The following is a 27,020-nucleotide window of genomic DNA, read 5'->3' on the forward strand; positions in this document are numbered from 1 at the left end:
TTTTTCTATATTTCTTCTGTCACTCACATTTTCATTTTTAAAAGCTAGAGTGATTGAAGTACAACTTAATAAAATGTTTTTTCTAAAGTTGCACAGCCAGAAGCTGAAACCACAAGCTTCTGTATCTCCAAAAATTTTGCCCTAAATACTTGGGAAAATGGATTTTTCATTGGATTAAAAATGGGGATGTTTCTGGTAATAAAGAGCTACTTGTTATTGTCTCCTGACCAAAATCAAACCAAGTGGGCGGAGAAACAATTGTGTCCATAGGAAGGCCTAAAAAAAAGCCAGGGTAAGTATACTAGGAGATTTTCGCTATGTATAACCAATAGAAAACTCTAAAAAATAAGATCGTTGTTATGGTAATGGATCTGGTACACTGGGCTCTTTCTTAACTCAGCACCTGCCTTAAACGACCATGTAATTGGACCTGGAGTTAATGGTGAGGTCTCCAATGTCTTATTCCTGAAACAAAATAAGATCTCTGCTGCTTTTGATATAAAATGCTTTAAGCTTATATGTATTAATTAGATATTGTAATATTTTATTGTTTCCTGCTCAGAAATTTTATTCAGGAGAATGTATTATTATAAGCTTAAGATATTCATTTATTGGGTGATTTAGTTGAAGACAATTTACAGTTACAGTATTTAAAATAGAAATGATTCCCAGCCTACTCGCACACTTCGTTAGACTGGAGAAAAAGAGAAAACTATAAATTATACATACTTCACAGACGCATTTAAAATAATTTAATACCAAAGGTCCTTTATAGTGTTAGAAATCATGTTCTAAGAAAGGGCTATTAGAATGGATTTTTAAAAGTCTTAAGGCCTAAAACACACACATACTGTCACAATTTGTGATGGAGTGAGCTAATAAATACGTTGAGGGTCACAAGTGTACAAAAATTTAGCAATTGTTGCCCCTCCCCAATTTATGTGAGGAGGTAAAAGGGCCTTTTTTAGGGTTAGCTCTGAACAAATGACTAGACCTGAACCATCATAACTTTGTGATGATTAGAATCACCAAGTGGATTTATCTCCCCTATTAGCTACATTTCATCTCATCAGTACTACTCCTTCGCCCTGGCCCTGCTCCCAACCATGCAATGGCTTCATGCAAATCCTTAATTGGACATCATATTGAATTATTTCATTGCACAATATTCCATTATCTTCTGGATAATTTTCATGAGCATAAAGTTGATAAATAGAAGTTGTGATTCCTATTTCTAAAACCATACTATTTACAGGTGAATTATTATGAAATTAATAAAAAGCTTAAGCTTCAGATCCCTTCCCCTGGTAGAGGTCTTACTAATACATTAATGTGGTTGAATAATTTTATAAATTTTCAAAAAATATTATTTTAACTGCGGTTAGTTAAGACCCACCATCTTTTATCACACTTCCTTTTCATTACACTTTTCCTTTAGTCAGGTGGTATTTTGTAATGGTATGCTTGGGTTGCAGCTAAAGGGGAAGATGAATTTAGTGGGATGTATTTGTGTTTTATAGTCATTTTGTTTATAGTTATTGCTTGCTATCCTGGTGTAGGAATGGTGTGCACAATTGCTCCCACACTCACTGTGCTGATTTACCTGACTTTGTGAGCCTAAGGTGTAGGACCAGAAGTCTCATTGCTACATGAACATGGTGCTGGGCAATGGAAATACATGCGTAGTGCAAGTTAAACTATTTTAGCTATCTGGCAGCAGAACTAATTTGTGGAACCATTTCCAATTATTGGCACGTTTGCTAATGAGTGTTGCTGATTCAAAGAATATTTAATATTAGTCATTTCACAATAAAACATGAAATGCTGTGAAATTGTATAGTTTATATATGAAAGGAACTTGAGAGATTTTCAAATTTGAAAACAATCATAAATATTTAAATATTATCACTAATGAGCTATGAAGCTGAAACATTTCTAAATCACCGTATTAAAAATTAAATATTAAATATTACAAAATTTTTTTTTAATTTATTTTTTGAATTCAAGTATAATTAACATACAGTGTTATATTAGTTTAAGGTATACAATATACTGACTTAACAGTTCTATACACCAAGGCTAAATATCATTTGGAATTTATCCTGGAGTATGATATGAGAAGTAGATCCAGTTTTTTTCTTTTTAGTTATTCTCAAGCCATTTATTAATAATTGGAGAAGCCACCTGTATCACATGTGAAATTCTGAAATACAATTGAGTTTTTTTCTGGGATTTTCTATTCTGTTCAATGGTTCTTTCTTTATATTTAAGCACCACACTGTATTTTTAAATTAACTTGTATTATTTGTTTCAGGGGTATAGGTCTGTGATTCATCAGTCTTACGCAACACTCAGTGCTCACCAAAACACGTTTTCCCTAATGTCCATCATCCAGCCACCCCATCCCTCCACCCCCTCTCCTCCAGCAACCCTCAGTTTGTTTCCTAAGATTAAGAGTCTCTTATAGTTTGTCTCCCTCTCTGATTTTGTCTTGTTTCATTTTTTCCTCTTTCCTTATGATCCTCTGCCTTGTTTCTTAAATTCTGCATATCAGTGGGATCATATAATTGTCTTTCTCTGATTGACTCATTTCGCTTAGCATAATACCCTCTTGTTCCATCCACGTCGTTGCAAATGGCAAGATTTTATTTTTTGATGGCTGCATAATATTCCATTGTATAGGAATACACACACACACACCACATCTTCTTTATCCATTCATCTGTCGATGGACATCTGGGCTCTTTCCGTAGTTTGGCTATTGTGGACATTGCTGCTATAAACATTGGGGTGCAGATGCCCCTGTAGATCACTATATTTGTATCTTTGGGGTAAATACCCAGTGGTGTGATTGCTGGATCATAGGGTAGCTCTATTTTTAACTTTTTGAGGAACCTCCATACTGTTTTCCAGAGTGGCTGCACCAGCTTGCATTCCCACCAACAGTGTAGGAGGGTTGCCCTTTCTCCACATCCTCGCCAACATCTGTCATTTCCTGACTTGTTAATTTTAGCCATTCTGACCGGTGTGAGATGGTATCTCATTGTAGTTTTGATTTGCATTTCTCTGATGCCAAGTGATCTTGAGCACTTTTTCATTTGTCTGTTGGACATTTGGATGTCTTCTTTGCAAAAATATCTGTTCATATCTTCTGTCCATTTCTTGATTGGATTATTTGTTCTTTGGGTGTTGAGTTTGATAAGTTCTTTATGGATTTTGGATACCAGCCCTTTATCTGTTATGGCATTTGCAAATATCTTCTCCCATTCTGTCGGTTGTCTTTTGGTTTTGTTGACTGTTTCTTTTGCTGTGCAAAAGCTTTTTATCTTGATGAAGTCCCAATAGTTCATTTTTGCCTTTGTTTCCCTTGCCTTTGGAGACAAGTACCATGCTATCTCAATTATAGAGGCTTTATATTCTGTTTAATGTTTGATAAAGCTATTGTCATCATTTTTTTTTCAAAGGTTTTCAGGCTATCCAAGCTTTTTTCTTTCAAATAAACTGTGAATCACCTTAAATTCTTACTTTAACTTAGGAAATATTAGTATCTTTCTTAGTTTCCAAGGCTTGTCGTAACAAAGTTCCATAAACTGGATAACTTATTTATTATATAGTAGTTCTGGAAGCTAGAATTCCAAAAATCAAGGTGTGCGTAGGTCTATACTTCCTTTTTAAGGCCTCTGGTGGAAGATCCTTCCTTGCCTCTTCCTAGTTTCTGGTGTTTGCCCGAAACTTTGCAACCCTTGGCGTTCCTTTGCTTTGTTAGACTCATCATTTCAATCTTTGCCTATCATCACATGGCTGTCTTCTTCCTGTATGTCCCTGTCTTCCCAGGACATCAGTCATATTGGATTAGGACCCATCCTGAAGACCCATCTCCAAAGACTCTATTTTCAAATAAGTCCACATTCATTCACAGGTTCCAGGTATTAGGACTGTAACATATCTTTTGGGGGGACACACTTCAGTCCTTAATAGAATCTTTATGATGTTGTCGTACTATCTCAGAAAATGGAGTGCCAATGTATTCACTTATTTCACTATTGTAAATGGAGTCTCCTATGATATCTTCTGATATTTTTTATATGTATCAGGTTTTTTGAGTTTTGCATGTGGATTTGTTAATATTCCAACTATTTATAGTAAAATGAAAGCATACAATTATAAGGTTGAAGTGTCTTATTGTTGCAAAATATTATTATTTTGCTTTCTGCATTGCTATTGTAAAGTCTCATCCTTTCTTTGCTCTAATTGTATTTGTGGATACCCTCAACACAATGTTTAACATTAGTGGAGATACTGGGCAGCCTTTCTTTTTTCTGACTTCAGACATTTTCATTAAGATGCTAGGTGTTGAGATAAGGTGTGTGTGTGTGTGCATGTATATATGTATATTTGTATTACTACAAATATTCATAAGGTGAGGATTTCTATACTTTTCATTGTGAGGGTTTGGGAAATTTTACATTCATTTCAAAAAGGAGATTTGAATGTTTTCTTCTTTTCCTATGCTCTAGACCAATTAGCATTTGACATAAAAGCATTTTTAGAGTAAGTTACTATCAAGCCATATGGACCTGGTACTTTTACCTGGGGGAAGAACTACTTTCTATATCTTCCGTTGTCATTGTTGTTAAAACTTTTTATCTCTACGAGAGTCAATTTTGGAAGCTATTTTTGTATAAAAATATCAATTTCTTCTGTTATCAATTTTGTTTGAATGGAATTGTATAAAATACAAAAATATATTCCATCTTAAAAATATTAAGTCTTCCAATCCATCTGAACATAGGGTGGTTTTCAATTTACTTAGGTCTTATTTAATTACATTCAACAATATTTTTTAAGTGTTGTACATACATCTTATACATCTTTAATTAAATGTTATTTTAAGTATTGAGTTATTTTGCTGCTCATTTGAATGGAATTGTTTTCTTAATTGCATTTCTTATTCATTGTTAGAGGATAGAAATAGATTGATTTTTGTATGGATTTTCTATCCTGCTACTTTGCTAAATTCATTAATTCTGGGATTATTTTTATTTATTTTTGAAGATTTTCTATAAACAACATCATGTCATCTGTGAATACAGATAGTTTTGGTTCTTCTTTTCCAATTTGAATGCCTTTTATTTCTGTTTTGTCTAGTTGCTGTGACTAGAACCTCCATGTAAGAGTGGACATCTTGCCTTCTTCCTAATCGTAAAAAGAAAGAATTCATCCTCACCATTAAATATAATGTTAACTGTGGGTTTTTCATAGATAACAATTAGAGTGAGGAATTCTTTTCTACTGTCATATTTTTTGAGTGTTTTTATAATGAAAGGATGTTGGATTTTGTCAAATGCCTTTTCTGCTATATTATCCATTATTCTATTAATTTGGTGGTTATATTGATTAATACTCATGTATTAAACCAATCTTATATTCCAGCAAAAAATTCCACTTGGTCATGGTAAATAATCCTTTTTATATGTAGCTGGATTCAGTTTGCTATTATTTTGTTGAGCCTTTTGTATTTATATTCATAAGGAATACTGGTCTGTAGTTTTCCTGTGATGATTTTGTCCACTTTTGGTGATAGTATAACACTAACTACAAAATAAGTTAGGAAATGTTACCTTTTCTACTTTTTTGGAAGACTAGGTAGGACTGGTATTAACTATTTTCTAAATTTTTGATAGAATTACCAATGAAGCCACTGGGTGTTGGATTTTATTGTGGGAGGTTTTTGTATTAATGTTCTTTTGCTGCTATAATCACAAACTTAGTGGCTTAAAAAAACACAAATTTATTATCTTACAGTTCTGTATATTAGAAATCCAGCACAGGTCTTGCAGAGCTAACATCAAGGTATTGGCAGTGCTGCTGCTGCTGCTTCTGCTTCTTTTTCTCCTTCTTCTTCTTCTTCTTCTTCTTCTTCTTCTTCTTCTTCTTCTTCTTCTTCTTCTTCTGTCTCTCTGTCACATAAATAAATAAATAAAATCTTTAAAAAAAATAAAAAATAAAAAAATAAAAATAAAAATTACTTATTCAATTTCTTTAAATGTTATAGGTCTATTTAGATTTTCTATTTCTTTCTGAATCTGTTTGGTTAATTTTTAGATTTTTTTTTTAATTTTTATTTATTTGACAGAGACAGCCAGCGAGAGAGGGAACACAAGCAGGGGGAGTGGAAGAGGAAGAAGCAGGCTCCTAGTGGAGGAGCCTGATGTGGGGCTCGATCCCATAATGCCGGGATCACGCCCTGAGCCGAAGGCAGACGCTTAATGACTGCAGCACCCAGGTGCCCCTGTTTGGTTAATTTTTGTCTTTCTCGAAATTCATACATTTGATCCAGATTATCTAATTTGTTGGCATACATTTCTTCACATATTTTTCTTATTATTGTTTTTATATCTTTAAGGTTGATGATGATGCCCCCTCTTTCATTCCTAATTTAATAAATTCAGTCTGTTTCCTGCCTCCCTCCTCCTTTCTCTCTCTCTCTTAAAAAATGTCTTGGTCAGTCAAGCTGAAACCTGATTAATTTTGGTGATCTTTTTAAAAAACCCTTTTGTTTTCATTCAATTTCTCTACTGTTTTTCTACCTCTATTTCTTGTATTTACATTCTGATCTTCATTATTTCTTTCATTTTACTTGATATGAATTTAGTTTGTTTTTCTTTTTATAGTTCTTAAGGTAGAAGTTTAGGTTAATGATTGGAGATATTCCTTTTTTTTTTTTTTTTTGAAGGTAGAGATTTACACCTATAATTCCCCTTTAGGAAATTCTTCAGCTGAATACCATTTTGTTGTTGTTGTTGTTTTTATGATGAAAAAATTTATATTTAGCTTTAGCCAGCTAGACTTAGTTTAGATGATCCTGATTTTGTTGGCAACATCCAAAGCATCACAGTGAGAAGCCAGTCAAACACATGCCTTCTTCCCTCCATCGGGCCTGATCAGGGTGTTGATCTTGGTCACATCACTGTCATAGAGCTTCTTCACAGCCTGTTTGATCTGGTGCTTGTTGGCCTTGATATCCACAATGAATACAAGTGTGTCATTGTCTTCTATTTTCTTCATGGCTGACTCAGTAGCAGTGGGAACTTGATGGCAGAGTGGTCAAGCTTGTTTCTCCTGGGGGTGCTCTTTTGAGGATATTTGGGCTGCCTTTAGAAAGGCAGTGTCTTGGGCCATGGGAAGGTAGGTGACATGCAGATTTTTCTTTTTTTTTCTTTTTTCTTTTTTTTTGTAACTGTGGATGTCTTTCAGCATCGCTTTCTTGGCTTTCAAAGGCTTTATTTTGGCTTTGGTTTTGGGAGGGCGAGAGGCTTCCTTCTTCCCCTTTGGTGCCAACTTCATGAAAGGGATTTCGAATACCATAAGTTTTAATGTGTTGTTTTTGTTTTTATTCATAGCAAAGTATTATCTAATTTCCTTCGTGATTTCTTCTTTGATCTATTGGTTACCTATGTGTGTTAATTTCCAAATATTTGTGAATTCTACAACTTCCTTCTATTATTAATTTATAATTTAATTAAACTGTTGTCAGAAAAGATACTTTGAGGATGCCTGGGTGGCTCAGTCAGTTAAGCATCTGCCTTTGGCTCAGGTCATGAGCCCCATGTCAGGCTCCCTGCTCGGTTTCCCTCTGTCCCTCCCTCCATTCATGTTCTCTCTCTTTATCTCATTCTCTCAAATAAATAAATAAGATCTTTAAAAAAAAGATACTTTGTATGATTTCAGTCCTTTGAAATTTCTTGAGTCTTGTTTTAGGGACTAGCAATGGTCTATCCTAGAGAATGTTCCATGTACACTTGAAAAGAATGTGTATTCTGCTGCTCTTGAGTATATGTTTTTTAGTTCTAGTTGGTTTCTGATGTTGTTCAAGTTTTCTATTTTCTTATTGTCAAATGTTAATCTCATGGAGGATCCCTTTGTTGTGACAAGTCACGTGCCACAAAGATCACTGTTTTTGCTGAAATTCAGCCTTTTTTCTTGTATCAGTGGTCCTGGAATTATTGCAATTTTTTGTTTAATTTCTAGAGTTGTGAAAGTGTTGCTTTTCATGATTTTTCCAGTGTTCGCCCTGCTTAATAAAGGGGAGAGAGAGAGAGAGTGTATAAATACTTCTTTTGGACATTGTCTATTTCTTTTCCACTATAACCAATATTGAATTTTGGCCTGTCCCTTGTTGTTTGTCCTGTCTTTTGTCTTGACCTGTCCCTTGTCCCTTACTATCTTCATAACCTCAGCAAATTCTCAAGTCCTGCATTTCAGAATCTCTATTTGTAAAAGCAGTACTATCATACCCACTTCATAGAGCTCTTGTGAGGACAACATGTCAAGCAATTAGTAGAATGTACCTGAATGTGGTACATGCCAAGGAAATGATAGCTTTTAGATGTCACTTGTTAAAGGAAACCCTTTCTTTCCCAACAGAGGATGGTATAGAAGTTTCTTCGAGTCCAGATTTCCAGACTACTTAGACTGTTCAGTGATGCCGATTTTAGTAAACAATGAGAGGCACATGTGGTGGTCTGTTTCTCACACTTGTGAATTCTTTTGCTGAGTCACTGTTCGGGTTCAATTGGATATTCACCTGCCCCACTCATTTTGAAAGTGGCAGATCGCATGGTTCTGGGAACTTACGAGTTTTACCAAATAGAAAATAAATTGATTTTTGTTCAGGATTGAGGGGGTTTTTTGTTTTTGTTTTTGTTTTGTTAAAGTGCATTTCTCTTTCTATGGTTTCTTTTATTCATCAGAACATAACTGGCACTTGGATATGACCTGCTATTGTGCATTCCTTAGGTACCTTATATGTCTGGTAGATTAGCCTTGGTCTTTTATAATTAATGTCTACTAAGAGTCTTGTGACGCATTCAAGACTTGATCATTTGTCATTGTCAGTGACAATTCCTCCTTCCCATTTTCCTCCTCTCCCTTAAGTATAATGTTTACAATAGGCCATTCCTGTCTTTCGTTGTAAAAGTCAGAGGAACTCCATCAACTCTTGTAGAAGGAATATATGCACTCGATATGGACTTGCTTTTCAGAACATTTATAGCTGGGACTGAATTTGTAGCAGCTGAGGCCAAATCAAAGTGCTGGTTAAAATCTGTCCATTTGTGGACTCAGCAGCAGTTTGCCAAATGGTGGCAGAAGCATTGTTCTGGGTAATTATTGCTTTCGGCCTTCTAGAACTGCTTCAGTTTCTGCTCATTTTCCCAAATGTTTCCTTTTATAGTTGGTCTATCGTTGGTCCCCATTTCATAGAAGTAAGAATCCCGTTAGATGAAAAGATATGCATCATCTGGCCAACCCTTCTTGGTAGCTTCATCATTTTGCCTGTCACTCTAGCTCAAATACTCTGTGCCTCAACCACACTGAATTTCATGCTGTTTTTATCAGTAGTAAGTTCAGTTTTCAATACCTGTATTAGTTTTATGTCATTGACATAACAAATTACCACATATTTAATGGTTTAACCAGCAGTTTTTTTAATTACAGTTCTGTTGGTCAGAGGTCTGATTCAGGTATCACTGCGCTAATATAAGATGTTAACAAGGTTTTCCTTCTTTCTCGAGGCTCTGAGGAATGAGCCATTTCCTTGCTCATTTGAATTGTGAAGAGGATTGATTGAGGTCACTGTTGTTGGGCTGGCTATAAACTAAAGGTCATTCTCAGCTTCTACAAGGCCACAGAATTCTTTGGCTCCCTCTTTACCCATCTTCAAAGCCAGTAATTGCAGGTCAAGGTCTTGTCATGTATCACCTTTCTGAGTCATCTCCCATCATTGTTTCTCTCTTTGACCACAGCCAGGGAAGGTTCTTGACTGTTAGGACTATGTGGTTATATATTACATATAATACAGGATCATCTCCCCACATCAAAGTCTATATTCTTAATCACATCTGTAAAGTCCCTTTTGCCACATAAATTAACGTAGTCACAAGCTTCAGACATTAGTCAATGGACATCTTAAGAGACCATTAGTCTACCTACTACAGTCCACTCTGGTTTCAAAAGATTCACATTGTTACCACATAAAAAATACATACATTTTGTCCCACATCCCAATATCCCTCAAAAGTCTTGATGCTTTACAGCATTAACTCTTAAGTCCAAAGTCTTACCTAAATCTTATCAGCTGAAAAACCCCAAATATCATTATCTATATCATCCAAATTAGGTATACGTGTGGCTGTTATAATCTGTCTTTGGCCTGTTTTCTCCCCATCTATGGATATGTGAAACTAAGGAGCAGACTATCTGCTTCCATAATATGTGATGGGACAGACATAGGATAATACTTACAGATACCCCGGTTCAAAAAGGGATAAAATGGAAGGAGAAAGGAGTCATCGGTCCCAACATATTTTGAAACTCGAATTGGAAAACTGCATTAGATATCGAGACCTGGGGATAATCCTTTATAGCTTGTGGCTCTGCCCTCTAGGCTCTAGGCTATCCCCTCTGAGTCATTCTTCTCTTTTCAAAAAAGGCAGCAAGTGTTTGCATCTGACGGTTTTATCAGCTTGTTTCCAGCCAGTAGTATCTGGAAGGGTGGGTGGGGTGGTGCACAGCTATGGCCTTCTTTTATTTGGGACTCCTTGTTCTTTTTGGTCCAAGCTGGTGGTGTCTCTGCTTGTATAAAGTCCTTAAGAACTTTGAGAGTCTCCTTACATATGTCACTGAGATTTATGTCATTAGCAGGAGGATTGTCCATAGATCTTTCCTAGATAATCCCATCCCTAGTTTTGACTTCTGCTGAGATGGCTGAGGGATAATGCCCTGAAGCTTCCTAGATCTTTTCCTAGTTTAAATGAGATCTGTGATCCACATTTTTAGTTTGTTCAAAGAGTTCTTCATGGAACTGAGTACTCTGACCCCTTGATCTTTCTGAGGCAAAGGTTGTAGAGCCACACTCCTGGGTATTTTGGTTTGGTTTGGTTTTTTGTCAAGAGCATGCTTCCTAGCAGTGAATCTCTTAATTTTAGCATTTTTTTGTGATCTGGGTAGTCTGAAAATTTCTCAAATCTGGAAGTTCTGGTTCCTATTCATTTAACATTTTTTTCCTCCTAAATTCTCACATTTTTACTATGAGCCTCAAGAAGATCATCCAGCACTTGCTTAGAAATCTCCTCAGCCCAATATCCAGGTTCAAAACCCACAAATTCTGTTTTCCACATAACTGCAGGTCAGAGTTCCCCTAAGCTTTCTGCCACTCTGTAACAAAGGATCACTTTTCTTCTAGTTCCTAGAAACACGTTTCTCGTTTCCTTCTGAGCCCTCACTGGAAGTACCTTCTGTGTCCATATTTCTAACAGTTGATTCATGATGGTTCATAAATCCTCTGAGGCAATTTAGTTTTCATCTCCATGCTCCTTACTTCATTCTGAGTCTTCAACAATAGAGTCATCAATATCCATATTTCTCACAACAGTCTGTTCAAATATACTCTAGACAGTTTCTGTCATAATCCTCATGACGAACGAGAAAAGAAATATTAACAAATTATAAATTTAGAAACTGACAAATACCTTAAACATCTGAAAATCCAGAAAATTAACATGCTGTTTTTGTTAATGAACTACCTAAAAAACGCCTGAATACTTTTCTCCCCCACCATTTGGTAGCCTACTCTGCAATTATTCCATCATATTCCAGTAATTTTATGATGTCAATTATATTGGAGAGAAGAAAAAGATAATTTGGCTATTCCTCTAACATCAATGTTTGTTTTTTTCTTATTTTGATATGTTAGAAATGTTTATGTCTCACACTTGTAATTGGAAATGTCATGTAGAATTTTAGAATTATTAAGTTGGTAAAAGCTTTTTTGAGTATTTTCTTATCTGAATTGCAAGTTTCCAGGGCACGTACAGTTTTCCCTTGTATTTTCCAATCTTAAATACTATTTGAATTGTTCATGGTCATTAATCAGCTCGTCATTGATTCATTATAGCTATATATTATGGGGATTTTTTTTTGGGGGGGTTAGTGTCACTATTTTGTGTCAACTGAGAAAATAAGTTAAATATATTTCCCATATGTTAAAATGACTTCACTTCTCTTCAGGAATTGGATTATCAAAAAAAAAAAAAAATTACCACAGTCTATTCAGTATAACAACCATTGATTTAGTGGTGAATATACTTATACAAGAGCTTTATCATTGGGAGTATATATATATTAGGCCATTTCAGTTTCAAGGTGGCATTTTTGTAAATAATTTCAAGGAAATGCAGTCTTCATGAGAACAAGATGCAACAGATGTACTAAGATATGACCTCGTACACTGTAAAGCATCAAATATGTGACCTCACACATAGAATACTCCCTCTTTGTGGTACTTCTATAGATACAGAATTCTGATAAATTTTTTGTATGATTCTCACAAAATATTTATTGTGATCATAATTGTATAAACTGCATCATTGTGTGTAAGTAGAAGAAAACTTCTGTTTTGACTAGCTGACAATAAATGTAGAGTCTTGCATGAACAGTCTTATGTGTGTGATTAGTCAAAGAATTTTCCATGACTGAATTCTGGTTCAGTACATTTCAATCCTTTTTTTCCTCTCTTCCCATAGTTTTATTCCTAGATGCTATAGAATGTGTTCATTTGCACTCCCCAGTTCTCACCTTTATGTCACGATGCCAGATGAGTCATCACATCAGTAGCTGGAGTATAGGAGAATGGCTAGCAAAAACTTTACATGGAATATATATATATACATACACACACACACACACACACACACACACATACATACATACACACACACACACACACACACCCCATTAGACTCAACCTGATCATATTTTCAATTTAAATGATCTTACGTTGGATCTTACGTTCACAGGCATTTGAAGTAGGAGCAGAATTATGATGGAGGGAAGATAAGGTAAAGTGAAATGGTAGTCAGCTGATCTGAGTTAAAATATTTTACTTCAAATTTCACAGAAAGATATGAACACGTGAACTTATTTTTAGGACCTCTTCCAGGTCTTGGAATGGGTACAGACAAATAAGGGACCATAATGCTTCAAGAAAAATTCCCTTTTCTAAGAAAACTGATCCATCCTAGGCCTTCTGTAACTCAGTTGATGGCAGTTCCCTTTTCATGTACCTTAGTTCAAAGAACTTGAAGTAATATTGACTTACCTCTTTCATTCAGTTTCTATATTTATTAGTAAATCCTTCAAAATATACTCAAGACTCCAAACATTTCTTCCCATCCCACTCTATCATTGTGGACTAAGTTGCCATCAACTTTCATTTATATTGTTTTAATAACCTCCTAATTTATCTCTCTTATTTTACTCTTACTGTCTTTCAGTCTACTCTCAATATGGTGATTCAAGTGCTATATTTAACATTCAATTATATGTAAGTCAAATCATGGCACTTCTCTCCTTAGCACCCTCGCATGGAATGTCTTCTTACTTAAGTAAGAGCCAAAGTCATTATTGAAACCTGTAAGGCCTACTTGATCTGACCCCCTTAGTTCTTTTTTCTTTTCTGTCCCCCCCTTTTTTATTATTATGTTATGTTAGTCACCATACTGTACATCATTAGTTTTTGATGTACTGCTCCATGATTCATTGTTTGCGTATGACCCCCTTAGTTCTTGACCTCATTTCCCTTTTCCTCTTTTCCTCTCCTTTGCTGCTGCAGTCATGCTGGTCTCTTCACTTCCTCAGACACACCAGGAAGTCGTACAGCTTGTGGTCTTAGCCCTCACAGTTCCTACTGCCTGGAATGACGGTGTTCAGATATTCCCAGGGCTTGTTTCCTCACTTCCTTCAGGACTTGACACAAAAGTTACCTTAGTGAGGATTTCTCTTGCCATTTCTGCTATAATTTCACCCTTTATTCAGCCACAGATTCTTCAGATTACTTTTCTTGCCTTAATTTTTAGTAAAGGAGCATGTGCTTTATTTATTTTGTTTATATATATAGTTTCATGTATAATCTATATTTACTACTAGAAAATAAGCTCCATGAGGCAGATATGTTTGTCTCTTTTGTTTATTGTGCCCCTCCCTCTAGTGGCTAGGAGAATGCCTGCATAAGGTAGGTGTTCAATAAATATTTATTAATGAATATTCACCAAAAAGGAATGAATTTTTGACCTGGGGAATACATAGTCATTTTTGTTGTTGTTGTTGTTTATCAACCTCTTGGATTGTTCCCAAGTCCTTCAAAGTAGAATTAATAATATTAATGTGTTACTATAGTATTTTTCAATGACCTATAAAATATCATAATCCTGATGGAATCATACTTAGTTGTTTAGCATTCTTCTTTACTCTTTACAATATTAATTATCTTGGGTCAGGGTCTTTGTTATGATCATTTTCATATTCTGAGTATATCATCTATTGACTGTAACCGGTAAGAATTTGAGTAATATTCATTAAAATAATCCTAAAACTAAGTGAATATATTGGCTAAATGCCAGTAATAAATTTTATTCTGAGGCATAGAAAAAAAGGTTGTTCTTTCCTTGAGGGAGAACTCCAGATAAGAAAGACTTGACAGGACAGAATCTTTAATTGGAAAACCCCAGTCAGAGAATCCTTGGAGTTCTATGCTCAGCAAGAAAGTAGCACTTTAGTTGCTACAGAAGTTACAATCAGAGAGTAGTCCATAATGGATTACTCAGTTAAACCGGCTGTTTACAAATCCTGAAGCATGTAAAAAAGGCACTCTTGGGCGTAAAAGGCCTTTTAGTATTTTTCCTGTCGATGAAAAGGGGAGAATAACTTGAAACGTTCTGGAGATCCTCTTCATTTGTGGACTGCATTCCAGAGAAGCATCTCTCAAAGTGTGTAAAGAACATTTGGTTCATAGGATATTGGTAAGGTTATATAAAAAAAAAAACAAGAAGGACCTATCAGGTGAAATAAAGCTAAAATTATTTCTTTACTACAGGATTTCCCCCAGCCTTCAATATGTGTTGTGTTTCACCAAGGAGTAGATACAGAAGCCCACATTCTCTAAAAGTTTTTGTTTACAGAACCTTTCATTTTTGCTCATTTTTTTCTTTGGTACCTTTACTTCTAAATATTTTTGAGAGGTGGCTCCACAAATAGCAAGTCTTGATGGGACATATGGTTCTGGGGAAGAGGTGTCAATGACAAAGACCCTGGCTTTAGATAATGTTCTTCATGGGTTGACACCACGTGTTGTAACAATAAACCAGCCAGAACCATCTTCTTATGGCACAAAGCCTTAACAGTCATTCATCCCTATTCCTGAGTCATGTATTTCATTGGTACATTGAACATTTCTTTCCCTTTAGGAAGACGCATCAGCTGAGAGTTCACAGGATCTTCAAGTGCTACCTTAAGGTGAGTTATTCTGAGAAGCTACTTTATACCAGAGTTGTTCCTCTATGCATTCTAATGGTTTGAAACTACTACAGTCACTTTGCCAACCGCTGGAGGTATTTTCAGGCACTGTGATCAAAATATTTTGCAAATATGAAACATTTTTCTGCTAATCCTGTTTGGGACTATCTGCATTCTCATTACATCGTATGGCAGAGGCTTCAGTATCTGGAATATTCTTTGTATCTGAAATATTGCGCAAGATGGTACAACAGCTGTAGGAAAAGCTGGTTGATTTCAAAGTCATCTCCAGCCTTGTGATTGTCCAAATTCCAAAATAGAATGAGCGTGATTATAGCCTACATAAAAGGTTACAGGGTACAGAAGGGCTGGCTGCAAATCGAATGCCAAATGATGCCACCATGTATTGTACTTTAGACTTGTCTAAAGCTGAACATAGAGAAAACACTTGATTTAATTCAACAAATATTTATTGAGTACCCATTATATGCAAAATAGTTTGTTTCATGCTAATCCTTGGAGCAAAATGACAGTCTCAAAGTTTAATCAGCAAAGCATTTATTGGACACCCACCAGCATGCTTCCTTTCAATACCATGTAATTCTATGTAGTGAACACTCATCCAACCCATATGAGCAGCAAATAAAGATAATTGAATGAGTGTCATTGGGAGAGGATTAGTAATGCTGTCTTTGTAATTCCACATCAAGTCCCCTTTTGATAAATCTGCATAAGAGAAGTCAGACTTGGTTTTGACAGGAGTAGATCCTGACAGGAATATGCCAGGAATTTTACCAATTATAGGTCAATTTCCAAGTAATTGGAAACTGAGCGATTAAAACCAGAGAGTGAAAGTTTTATCTAAGCCGAGGTTATCATTTTTAAGAGCTAGTAGGGAACATAAAAGATAAATCCAGTATCTGCAAGGTGAGTGCTCAAATGAGTCCAGGTGTGAAGGAAGCTAGAACTGTTCGATGCTGTGATGCAATTCAGGAAAGTGTTCAGGACTGAAAAGGGAATCAAACCATACTTAATGTTTGATACATATCAGCGACTGAATAAAGAGGTGAACCCAAGTTGGGACTGGAAACCAAATCAGAAAATCTAGACAAAAAACCTAAAGAGAAAAACATGAGCAAAAGTTAATGTGATTTTTTAAAAGATTTTATTTATTTACCTGAGAGAGAGAGAGAGCAGGGGGTGGGGAGAGGGAGAATCAGGCTCCCTGCTGAGCAGTGAGCCAGAGGTGGGGCTCATTCTCAGGACCCCAGGATCATGACATGAGCTGAAGGCAGATGCTTAGCTGACTGAAGCGCCCAGGCTCCCCTAATGTGATTTGAATGATAGGAGAAAAGGAACCTAGGGGGAGGACAGCATTTGCTCTTTTGTTTCCATGTAGAGATTAATGCAAAAGATCTGGCTTTGGGGACTCCTCAGGAAGTTTAGATGCAACACTAACATGTATGATTTTTTTTTTTTTTCTTTTCTGAAAATCGTCCCCTGAGAAAAGCAATCTCTGGTTGTACCCATTCCATCATGTAAGCAGAAAAGAGCAGGGTCCAGGGCGTTTGTCCCATATGTTCTGGTTCATCTGGGGGTGCAGAGAACCGAGGTCAGAAATTTTCACTCAGTATCCCTTGCTCACCTATATTGGCGCACTTGACCACTTTTTCTCACTCATTGGAGGAGGGCGGTGCCTCTGTGAAAAAGTAGACAGATGCTTGTAGAAAAATAATAAGGATCACATCAGGCTTACTTTCAACTGTGTGCTCTAGAGTCAAAGTAAAAATCACACCTAGATCTATTTTTGGCAACAAAGATCGTTGCCAAAATACAAAAGTTGTATTGCCAATGTGTATAATATTATGTGTTCTTGGTAGTCAAGAGTTCACATGATCTCTGCATTTAGATAAAAGTGAGGGGTAAAAACTTTGTTGACTTCCCCTAGTATGTGATTAAGATATATTAGTATAATTCGAAATATATTAATTGATAGCCCTGGGAAACAAGATGGACATTTCTCTTCATCATAGAGCTTACAATTTATTATAACTACATATAATTAGTAACAAATACCTTAAGTGTTACAAAGGAAGGCTTACCTAGTCTAGTGAGTTAAGGAAATCTTTCCTGAGTAATTAGTAGTTACACTGAAACTTGAGGCTTACAGTTTGGTAACAAGCAAGCTGTGATGGAATGTACTTTTTCTAGCCCAGTGGTAAACCTGCATCTACACACACAAAATGACCGAGCTGAGCAAAGAAAACATCCCGACATGAGAAAACATCCATAATAGCTTCAGTGAATAAAAATCGTATGAAATGAGTGTGATGTTATCACTATAGGTTGCACAAGCCAATAGTAACTAACACTCGCAGACACTTGCAATATGTCAGCTGTTTCCTCTACCTTAATTCGTTTAATCCTGACCGTAGCCCGAGAAGATAGCTATTATCCTCCCCTAGGCAGAGCGATGAATTTTCCCAATGCTGATCGTCTAATCAGGTAGACACTGCTTTTAAATACAGGTCTGATTTCAAAGCTCATAACATCTTTATCCCATATTTCTTTGCTAGTGCCGCTTAAATACACATATAAAGAGGTACAAGGGGTTTAATGGTTGTAGCAGGTGCCCTTTGAGCTCTGCACTGCATCCCTTGGCCACCTCTGATTTCAGCCTGTAGCTGGGTGCAGTCGTCCAGTAGCCCACTTCAAACACTCATGCTTTTCTGTCTCGGAGCCGTCCCTGAAACCAGGGGGATTTTCTCACCTTGGGTGAATTTGTGGGGCTTATAATACCCCCTGGAGTAACCCTCACCTAATGGCTGAGGGTAGTCTAGTGCATAAAGGCCCCAGTCTGCTCTCTTTCAGAGGGGTGGTTCTGAGGCACCTTCTGCATGGTTCCTTAGAGGACCTGTGGGGAATTAAGACCCAGCTGTCCAGCGAGGTGACCAGCTTAGTAAGACACATTCATTTCTCTTGCTTTTCTATCTCACTTTCTCCACTCCTTCACTCTAACTTCCTGAGATTATTTCCCAAATAAATCACCTGCGTCTCAGTCCTTGTGTCAGGTTTTTCTATCAGGAGAATTCAAACTAAGACAGTGGTTTTAAGCATTGGATTTTTAATAACAATTTTACACTGCATTCCTGTTGGAACTGTTAGATCTTCGGCAAAGAGTAATATGATATGACATTCTACTTGTATTTTACTACCGTATGGGAGTCCTCAGGTGCTTCGTTTAATAAATAAATAAATAAATAAATAAATAAATAAATAAATAAATAAATAAATAAAAGCAAGAGCAAAACATGCATAGAACACGGCATAAAATCTGAAGGAAATTCAAATACTAATAAAAGTACCATTGGAAACATCTTTTATTATAGAAACTCAACTGCAGAATTAAAAGTAGTAAGGGCCGAATTCTGATAGTAGTAAGTATATTTATAAAGCCACCATTGTATCAAAAAATTGTTTATGCCAACCCCAGTAATCGCATTGATATTTACTTGACCATCTCACTGATATTATAAAGAGTAACTTCCCAAAGGCCGTTTTTAATGGATACCTCCTATAAACAAATTTTAAAATGGAATTTGCGTTATTTAATTCAGTATGCTGTATGGATGTAGCAATGATTTAGAATTTATCTGAAGTGAAATACCTCATGATCTTGTTTCCTTATAAAATGCCACATATTTTTCAGAAATAGTCTTCTAAGCTTTCTTTCTGTCACTCACATATATATCAGAAGCAATTGCTGTGATAAAAGGTTAGTCTTTGAAGGGTTTCTGTGTTTTTCTGTCTCCTTAAAGTGTCAAATCTGGGGACATAGAAAAAGCACACATATTGTATTGAACGATCTGTCATTCATTGGAAGGTGATGGATGGGGTCAGACTCATTCAGGCAGTAAATTCACATCCATTTTCTCAGAGAGCTGTTTGACATAGTTTTGGAAGTCCGCTCTCTATGTAAAATATTATCTCCTGCCTGTTGCTCTTCTGCCCATTCCCTTCTCTCTTGTTTAGAAGACAGTGAAATTTTATTTACATTGAAGACCTTTTTAAAAATCAAAACACCTGACGTGTTTAATGAAAGTCAGCGCTTTCATAATCTAGAACTTGCCAAAGAAAACGAATGACTTTATGATTTGTCTTCTCATAAAATTCATTAAAATGAGTTAGAGGCAAAGGTAATTATTTGTTTCACACACTCAGAAACAGGTGTAGATGCTATTTGGAGATCCGAATGAACGTGCCAATTAGTGCATTAGGTTTATGTGCAAATGTCGTCTCACTTAATTGCTGTGTCTGAGAAAATTTGCCATGTTTATAAAGTGAGTTTTGGAAAACTACACTGCTGTTCATTCACGAGCTATGATGATAGAATGCTAATGAGTGAATAGAGAATGTCTACACAGTGCATCTGGACCTTTTTGGAAATGCCAAATTTGCAATGCCCTGAGTTCTGCCCTGTGATTAACACTTCGCATTATTGTATATGTCGCTGGGGTTATGATACTGCCTACTGCCTAAAGCACAGAACTACAGACATCAGTTCTGATAGAACACATATGTGTTGATGATAGGAAATACAGAAAAATATGATGTGATATTTTAGAGGAATTTAGGCAGGAAAGGGCAGAAAAGCAGTGCCTCTCATATCTAATACTGCATTTCAAGAGAAAGAGAAAAAATTAAAAAACATTTGTTTGAAATAATCTTGCTAAGGATTAGTGTTGAGATGCCTTAAATTTATATTTTTAATCTAATGGAAGAGAGTGAGAGGAAGGAGGCTAACTTTGTGAATGTTATCATCTGGCGTATAAATTATGATATTTTTAGGTCAGGAAGATTATAAATATTCAGCAGACTGAATTTCCATGAAGCAAGCAATGTATAAAATAATTTATTATTTAGAAGACTCAATTATGCCATGCAGGCTACTATCTGTGGTAATAGGTTGGTGATCTAGAAACAGCACCTCTTATGAAAAATGCTGGTGCTCTTGCAACCCAGCCACTTGTTTGAGAATCTCTGTGCTTTATTTAGAACATGAGATTATAAAGGTATACAAGGGTTGTCCTGGCAGTGATGGGAAAAGACATGCCATTCTTTCCTGAGCAAATTTATAGCCTTTATAAATACTGGGCTTGCTCAGAGCTCTCTGCTTTTGTAGAAAATAATGGGAAACAATTTTTAAATATGATTTTTGATAATAATATATTTCGAAAAAGCTAGTTATAAAAGTATAGGACAGAAACCAAGTAACAGACTCTTTATAACTATAGAGAACAAACTGATGGTTACCAGAGGGGGGGTTGGCGCGGGTGTTAAATGGATGATGGACATTAAGGAGGGCACTTGCGATGAACACTGGGTGTTGTATGTAAGTGTTGAATCAGTAAATTCTACACCTGAAATGAATATTACACTGCATGTTAACTAATTGGAACTCCAATAGAAACTAAAAGAAAAAAAAAAATAACATAGACCAGAACATGCTAGTAGAAGTTAACCTAATTTAATCCCTTTTGTTCAGGGAATTGTAGAAGCTGGTTTACCTGGAAGTTATTACTCGGCCTGTACACAAAACAGTCAATTTTAAAAAGATTTACTACATAATATGCAGAATATTTTTTTCATTCAAAAATACTACTTAAGCAGCTCCTTTACGACCTCTTGGGATAAATGAAAGTGAGTTCAAATCTATAATTGTCTCTGCCATCCCTCAACAAACTTACAGGCTAATTGTGAAGTCAAGGCATGGTCACATGAATAAAACAGAGCAACTAAAAAGAAGAAAAGAAACCATCGTAGCAGTCTATGTAACCCACATACATGAGAAATATACTTATTTTATATGCAGTTAATATTCTTTTCAGAGCTGTTTTTTTTTCCTCCTCATAACTTCTTGATTGAAACAATGATGATCTTTTCTCTCTATTGTCACCATCCTTTGACTAACTTTTTGATATTTCATTTAAAAAAAAGAAAAGAGGGCTTTAGCTTTTCTCCGTGTTTATGGCTTGACTGTCATAGTCCTTTGGTCTAATTAACTGCACATAGAATGGGAAGAGCTTAGAGTGTTGTTATCATCAATAACTTAATATCAGTCTCTCCTGTTTAACATCTCTAGTGAATATATTTTTGTTTCCTCTAATATTATTCCTAATCCTCTTCATTTTACATGTATGCTTTTGCTTGTTGTTGCTCTTGGCTTAGAGTTAAGTCTATGTGTTTCTTGGAAAGGAAATATTTGTTGAGAAGCTAAAAAATCAGTAAGTAGAATTTATGGTTGGTTTTAAGTTTGATTTCAGTGATACACTCCATTAAAGAAAACAGATTTAAATATCCTCTTCAGTCTATATTAAACTTTACATAAGGTCTGAATGTCTGTAGCATTTATTTGCCATATTCCAGAGTTAAAATGAGCATTTTTGAGAGACATGACTTTGTTCTGCTGGTATAATAGTCCATTTTGTTAGTCATAGGCTCCCAGCTGCTTCTTAATGAGATACAGGCATAATTCAGAGAAAAATAGACTAAGAAACCAAGACTATTAGTAGCAAACGATGTAATAAGAGTTAGAAAGGAAAGAATATGAGCCTCCAAAGGATTTTTTATCAGGCTACCCTGTGGTACACCCTGATTGCGGGCAGACACAAATTGAGATTCAACATTACATTCAAAAGTTACCAACTGTTAAATTGGCAACTTTATGATGGCAGGAGGAGGGGAGAGACCTAAAAATTCTTGCAGCTCTGTGTAAGAGGCGTCTTTAGATTGATATTTGTAGTGTTTTAACTTTTTTCTGGATAATTAAAAAGATTTTTGATGCAAGTTGTTTGAATTGTGATTACTGTCAAGAGTGCTGAAGCCCGATAGATATCTCGGAGATAGTGTAATTTTTCAAATGTTATAAATTGATCATTTTACCAGATATTTTCTGTCCTTTTTAGTATATAATCACAGGTTAAATCTGACACCTAGCCAATGCCAAATATATTTTAGATGCATATCTAAATTGCCAAATAGACAAGCAAACAGAATTCTAGTAGACAGGTGGAAGGGTATCCACTCACCTGAAAGATGCTAGAGTAATCCATTTCTCATTTCGTTGAAGAAAGTCCTCATGGATTTCACCCAAAGTGAACGACAGCACTTGGAGGAGTTCACTGAGCATAAGCATTCCATGCACAATAAGTAGATTAGCCCCAAGCAGGTCCTATGAGATATTACAGTTGGACACTCACAAGGAAATGTCTGCCTTTCAAATTATCATGACGATCAGTGGAATTATATAAGGAACAATTTCAGCTAAAATAAAAAGCTAAATTCACAATGGACTTGCCATTTTATTGTCAAGATATTTTTAAACACATGTAACCTTCTAGATATTCATTCATTTTCTCAGGAGGTTATGCAGTTGCTGTGAATTAACTCTGAAGGAGTAACCAGTTCGAGGTCATCTAAATCACTAAAGTAAAAGAAATTGTCACACATTTAGTAAAGAATGTGTGTAAGTGAAATCTGTGTTCGTTGCATTTGGTCATGTATAATATCTGAGGTCTCTCCTCTTTGACAGTATCAACTTAAATTGAAATAAAAATGTTTTGTGTCTCACACCATTCCCATATATCCCCACACATTAATTAGCATTCTTTGTAAGCTTTGTTGCGTCCTTTAATTTTTTCTGTATCCCAATTTTTTGGTGCAGAAGACCAACCACTCTGATACAAAGTATCATCCAGTTCATCTTTATGCAGATAAGGAGAGTTTTACCTTCAATTTCCAAAACACGTGGTGGTTTTCCCTTTAAGAGCTCTAGGATAGAAATGTTGTGATTTTTTTTTTTTCAAAAACAATTTCATCATTTAGTCACCTTTATACCAGGTATATATCTTTCATCTTTGCATCTAACATTTTAAAAATCTAGGTTATAGGTTAAACTGTTTTTTTTTTTTTTTTTTTTAACTCCGAGCTTTATCTCTCTAGGAAATAGCAGCAGAGGCCACTTGAAATTACTCTTCAAGTACTTGCAGACAGTTTTGCTTCCCTTCAGGTGAAATGCTTCTGTCATGCCGACCATTTTTTGTGAAGAAGCTCTATGCTGCTTCAGTATATATTAAATAATTTATTCAAGTGGTGTCTCTGGTTCTGAAAATTTTTTTTCCCTTTTAAAATGGAACTCTTTATTATAATGTTTTTAATAGTTCTAATTTACAGTAGTATTGAGTTACCCTTGAACAAAACACAGAAAATGGGGTACATTTCAGTAATAACATTCAGAATTGAGAAAACAGAAGATAGAATGTATTATAAACATTCTGAAGTTGTGTTTTTGAACTTTCAGGAAAAGAAGTGAGCATATCAGTTTTTAAATTATAGGTGGGGGTGCGGGGGTGGGGCAGTTAATGATGATTTGTTTGAAGTTTAAAACCTCTGTATGAGGATCTATTATTATACATGATGATGTGGGATATCTAAGGACACGAAGAATGTATACATGAATATGTCCATGTCCTTCTACCTAATTAAAAAGTTGGTAGAGAGATTTGGGGGAGAATTATTTGAGGCTTAATATTGTACACATTTTGTGTTTTAGTTCTAGTCATGTGCTTTCATTGAGGAGAATTGATCAGAGTCAGGTTTTAATTTATTTAGTTCATGTTTCTCATATTTGAATAAGCCAACAATATACTTACACTCAATATCTGGTCATTTTGTCAATATCTGAGCAATATTAAATCAGTTTAAAAAATGATTACACAGAACAAATTTAAAGAAATCCACTATTAATAAAATATACAGAAATTATAGTATATCCTTTGTAAAAATGACATTTTAAAAAAAAGAGCATCTGTTAAAATACAGATACTCTAGAAATACAGTTTCAAATAAATAACTTCACACCTTACAATTGTTTAATTTCTAAGCCACTAGACATAAATTGAATAAAAATTGAGTGAGTACAACTACCTAATGCATAAATTGTCAGATTTGGATGGTTTCTATACTGAAAACAAAATAAATTTTTAAAAAGAAACGGAAAATGTGATTCTTGCTCAGAATCACAGAGACAGCTGGTTATTTATACATGCAGTAGAATATATATGATGGTTTGGAATAACCTACCATTTCTATTTAGAATTAGGCTATGCTCTGCCTTCGTAGTTCGTGTGCCTCAGTTTTTCAATGTTGAGTTGCCTCTGGGTAGTGCTGGGACCGCTCTGTTTTAACAATCAGCAACAGAAAAATGTCAGGAACCATTCCCATTAGTGTTTGGTCAGATCAATCAAAATGACATAAAATAGGATTTATTAAAGTCGTCAGTGTCTCTGGTTTACACTGTTCTATGAAACGACATGACAAATGTTTTGACAATGCTAGCCGGAGTAATAATTGCAACCATTCTGTAATCAGATGTTGAGACTCACATGACATGATGTTAGAGAAAAATGTAAACAAATATTTTTTGAGGCGTATGTTTAAGAGCTTTTTAAGTCTGCTTAGAGTGCTCAGGCCTATTATATATACTTGGTCAAATTCATTTATTTTACATATTCATTGATACGACCTCATTCCTAAAGGACTTGAGGTTTGTATACTTGATACAAAGACAAAAACCCATAAATATATCTAGTACTCTAGCCAGAACATCCTTTTGTAATTCATTCAGAGGAAATACTTTGCCCATGTGCATTGATATAGGTGAAAATGATTTTAGCTCTCTGTTCTATTAATATCAATGAGTTTTTCAATTCCTATAGTCTACCTCTTGACTTTCCTTTTAAATTTTATCAAGAAACAGAGACTGAGGAATCTTCAAAACAGGAACTGCAGATTCAGGAAATTCTTTGATGTCTTTTAACAATATGAATGAAAAAAAAATCCTTCATACAATTGCTTTTCCTCAAGAATAGGTTACTCTATTTGAAACAAGCCAAGAAAAGATATAATACATGGAAGCTTAGGAGGTGTTTGTCTAGAAATTTAGGTTTGTGAAATCATATATAATTTCAATTCCTCATTCTGTAACCTCTCTTAGAGACGTTATTCTGATTAATGGTGTAGCTCATTAAAATTGCTCTGCATGTTACTTAGACTTTTTGGAAAATAGTCACTTTACTGTATACTAACGTCAACTTCCTGAGGTCTAAGTTCTACTTATGACTCTGACACTTCAGTGACCTCAAGTAAATCTTTTCATATTTAGTAGCTGTGTTTCCATATCATTAATGAAATATTAATTTGAGGTTGTGTGTATGTGTCTTTGAAATTGGTTTTGCATGTAAAAATTACTAGGTAGAAATTAATTTCAGTTTAACAAATCTTAAATTTTGAAGTTCTAAACAAAATTAATTCTTAAGCTTTAAGCTTGGACAAGATGTTTATTCTCCTTCTAAAATGCAACATATTCTAGTAATCATTGCCAAAGGTAGCTGAATAATATTTGGTTCCATTCAAAAACTTAATGTTAAGTTCTTTAGAACTTTAAATAACTTATCATGTGTAAATATAGCATATGGAATTACTCTTAAATATTTCCATTTTCTGATTGATAATCTCTCAAAGCACTAAATCTTAAAAGTTTAATATATGAAAGTATAAATATGGTAAAATTCATTTAATAGTCTAATAGTTAAGATTGTTTAATTTCAACTTAAAATCAGCAATAATTTATATATTTTAAATGGGATGTGTTGAAGCATTACTCTAATCAATATTCTCTTAAATATTATAAATATAAAAAAATAAATATTCATATTAACTGAAAGTGTGAACATCATTGCTTTGATTTTATAAATATTTTTATGCTTAATTATAAATCTTCCTTTGGATGCTTAACTACTATAGAAATGTATGTTCTTTCAATCAATTTGGGGAGTACCTCCCATATAATTTGGAGTAGCCTCTCAATTTTCTGGAGATAATACAGGGATTTAAGGAAGACTGAATTCTTATCAAAGTTGCTCTGTAACTGCCATTTGGGGGTGGTTACATATTTGCATTCAAGTTGCAGATTAATTACATAATTTTTTCTTTACCTGTAGATTCATAAATTGCTCCTGTGCTTTGGTCGTTTGCTTGTTTGACTCTGAAGATATGTAAATCCTTTTTCTAGCGAACTGGTAGACATTTGCATTTGTTGAAATCTTTATTTTCTTATTTCTAGAATCACGCTGATATTATAGATTTTCTAATAATAATTATTCAGTTTTAGACTTCTTTCATTGCTCCAGATGATTATTTAATTATAACTTTCAAGATCATCCAAATGACATGAAAGATAATTTAGCAACATTTTCAGTATTAAGATTCAACTTACGTAAAAATTGATTATGTTTATACTACGCAAAAGAACACTTCCGGGAATTTAGAGCAATAAAGGGTTCATCATGATCTTGTCTTTCAGAGAGGTCGTGTTATAGAAAACTTTTGAGGACCTTGAGCAAAGCCGAAAAAAGTTAGAAGATCCCTAGGTATATTATGGGAATAACTGGACAGAGAAGGAGTGAGAGATAGTATTAATGAAGCATGTAGATACCTCTACAGAAAATAATTTTGAATACTTGGCAGAGACTCTGAGTTCCATTCTATATGCAGAAGGAATATAGCTCTGACAGTCATGGACTGGGCACGTTTCTATGTAACCAGAAGCT

At 35.0% G+C, this 27,020-nt stretch overlaps 1 long non-coding RNA gene and 1 pseudogene across 6 annotated transcripts in view; one reads left to right on the forward strand and one right to left on the reverse strand.

The window, feature by feature from the left end:
• LOC123793671 (uncharacterized) overlaps positions 1-27,020 on the forward strand; it is a 628,690-nt gene that overhangs the window by 501,818 nt on the left and 99,852 nt on the right. For all 6 annotated transcript variants that reach the window (XR_015723077.1, XR_015723075.1, XR_015723078.1 and 3 more), the window contains one exon: positions 15,303-15,351. This is a non-coding gene — a long non-coding RNA (uncharacterized LOC123793671). The remainder of the gene's footprint in view (positions 1-15,302; positions 15,352-27,020) is intronic.
• On the reverse strand, positions 6,856-7,347 carry LOC123793654 (large ribosomal subunit protein uL23 pseudogene; annotated as a pseudogene).

The sequence above is a fragment of the Ursus americanus genome, chromosome 35 (genome assembly GCF_024610735.1).
Source record: "Ursus americanus isolate L20-20 chromosome 35, mUrsAme1.1.p, whole genome shotgun sequence".
NCBI lineage: Eukaryota > Metazoa > Chordata > Mammalia > Carnivora > Ursidae > Ursus > Ursus americanus.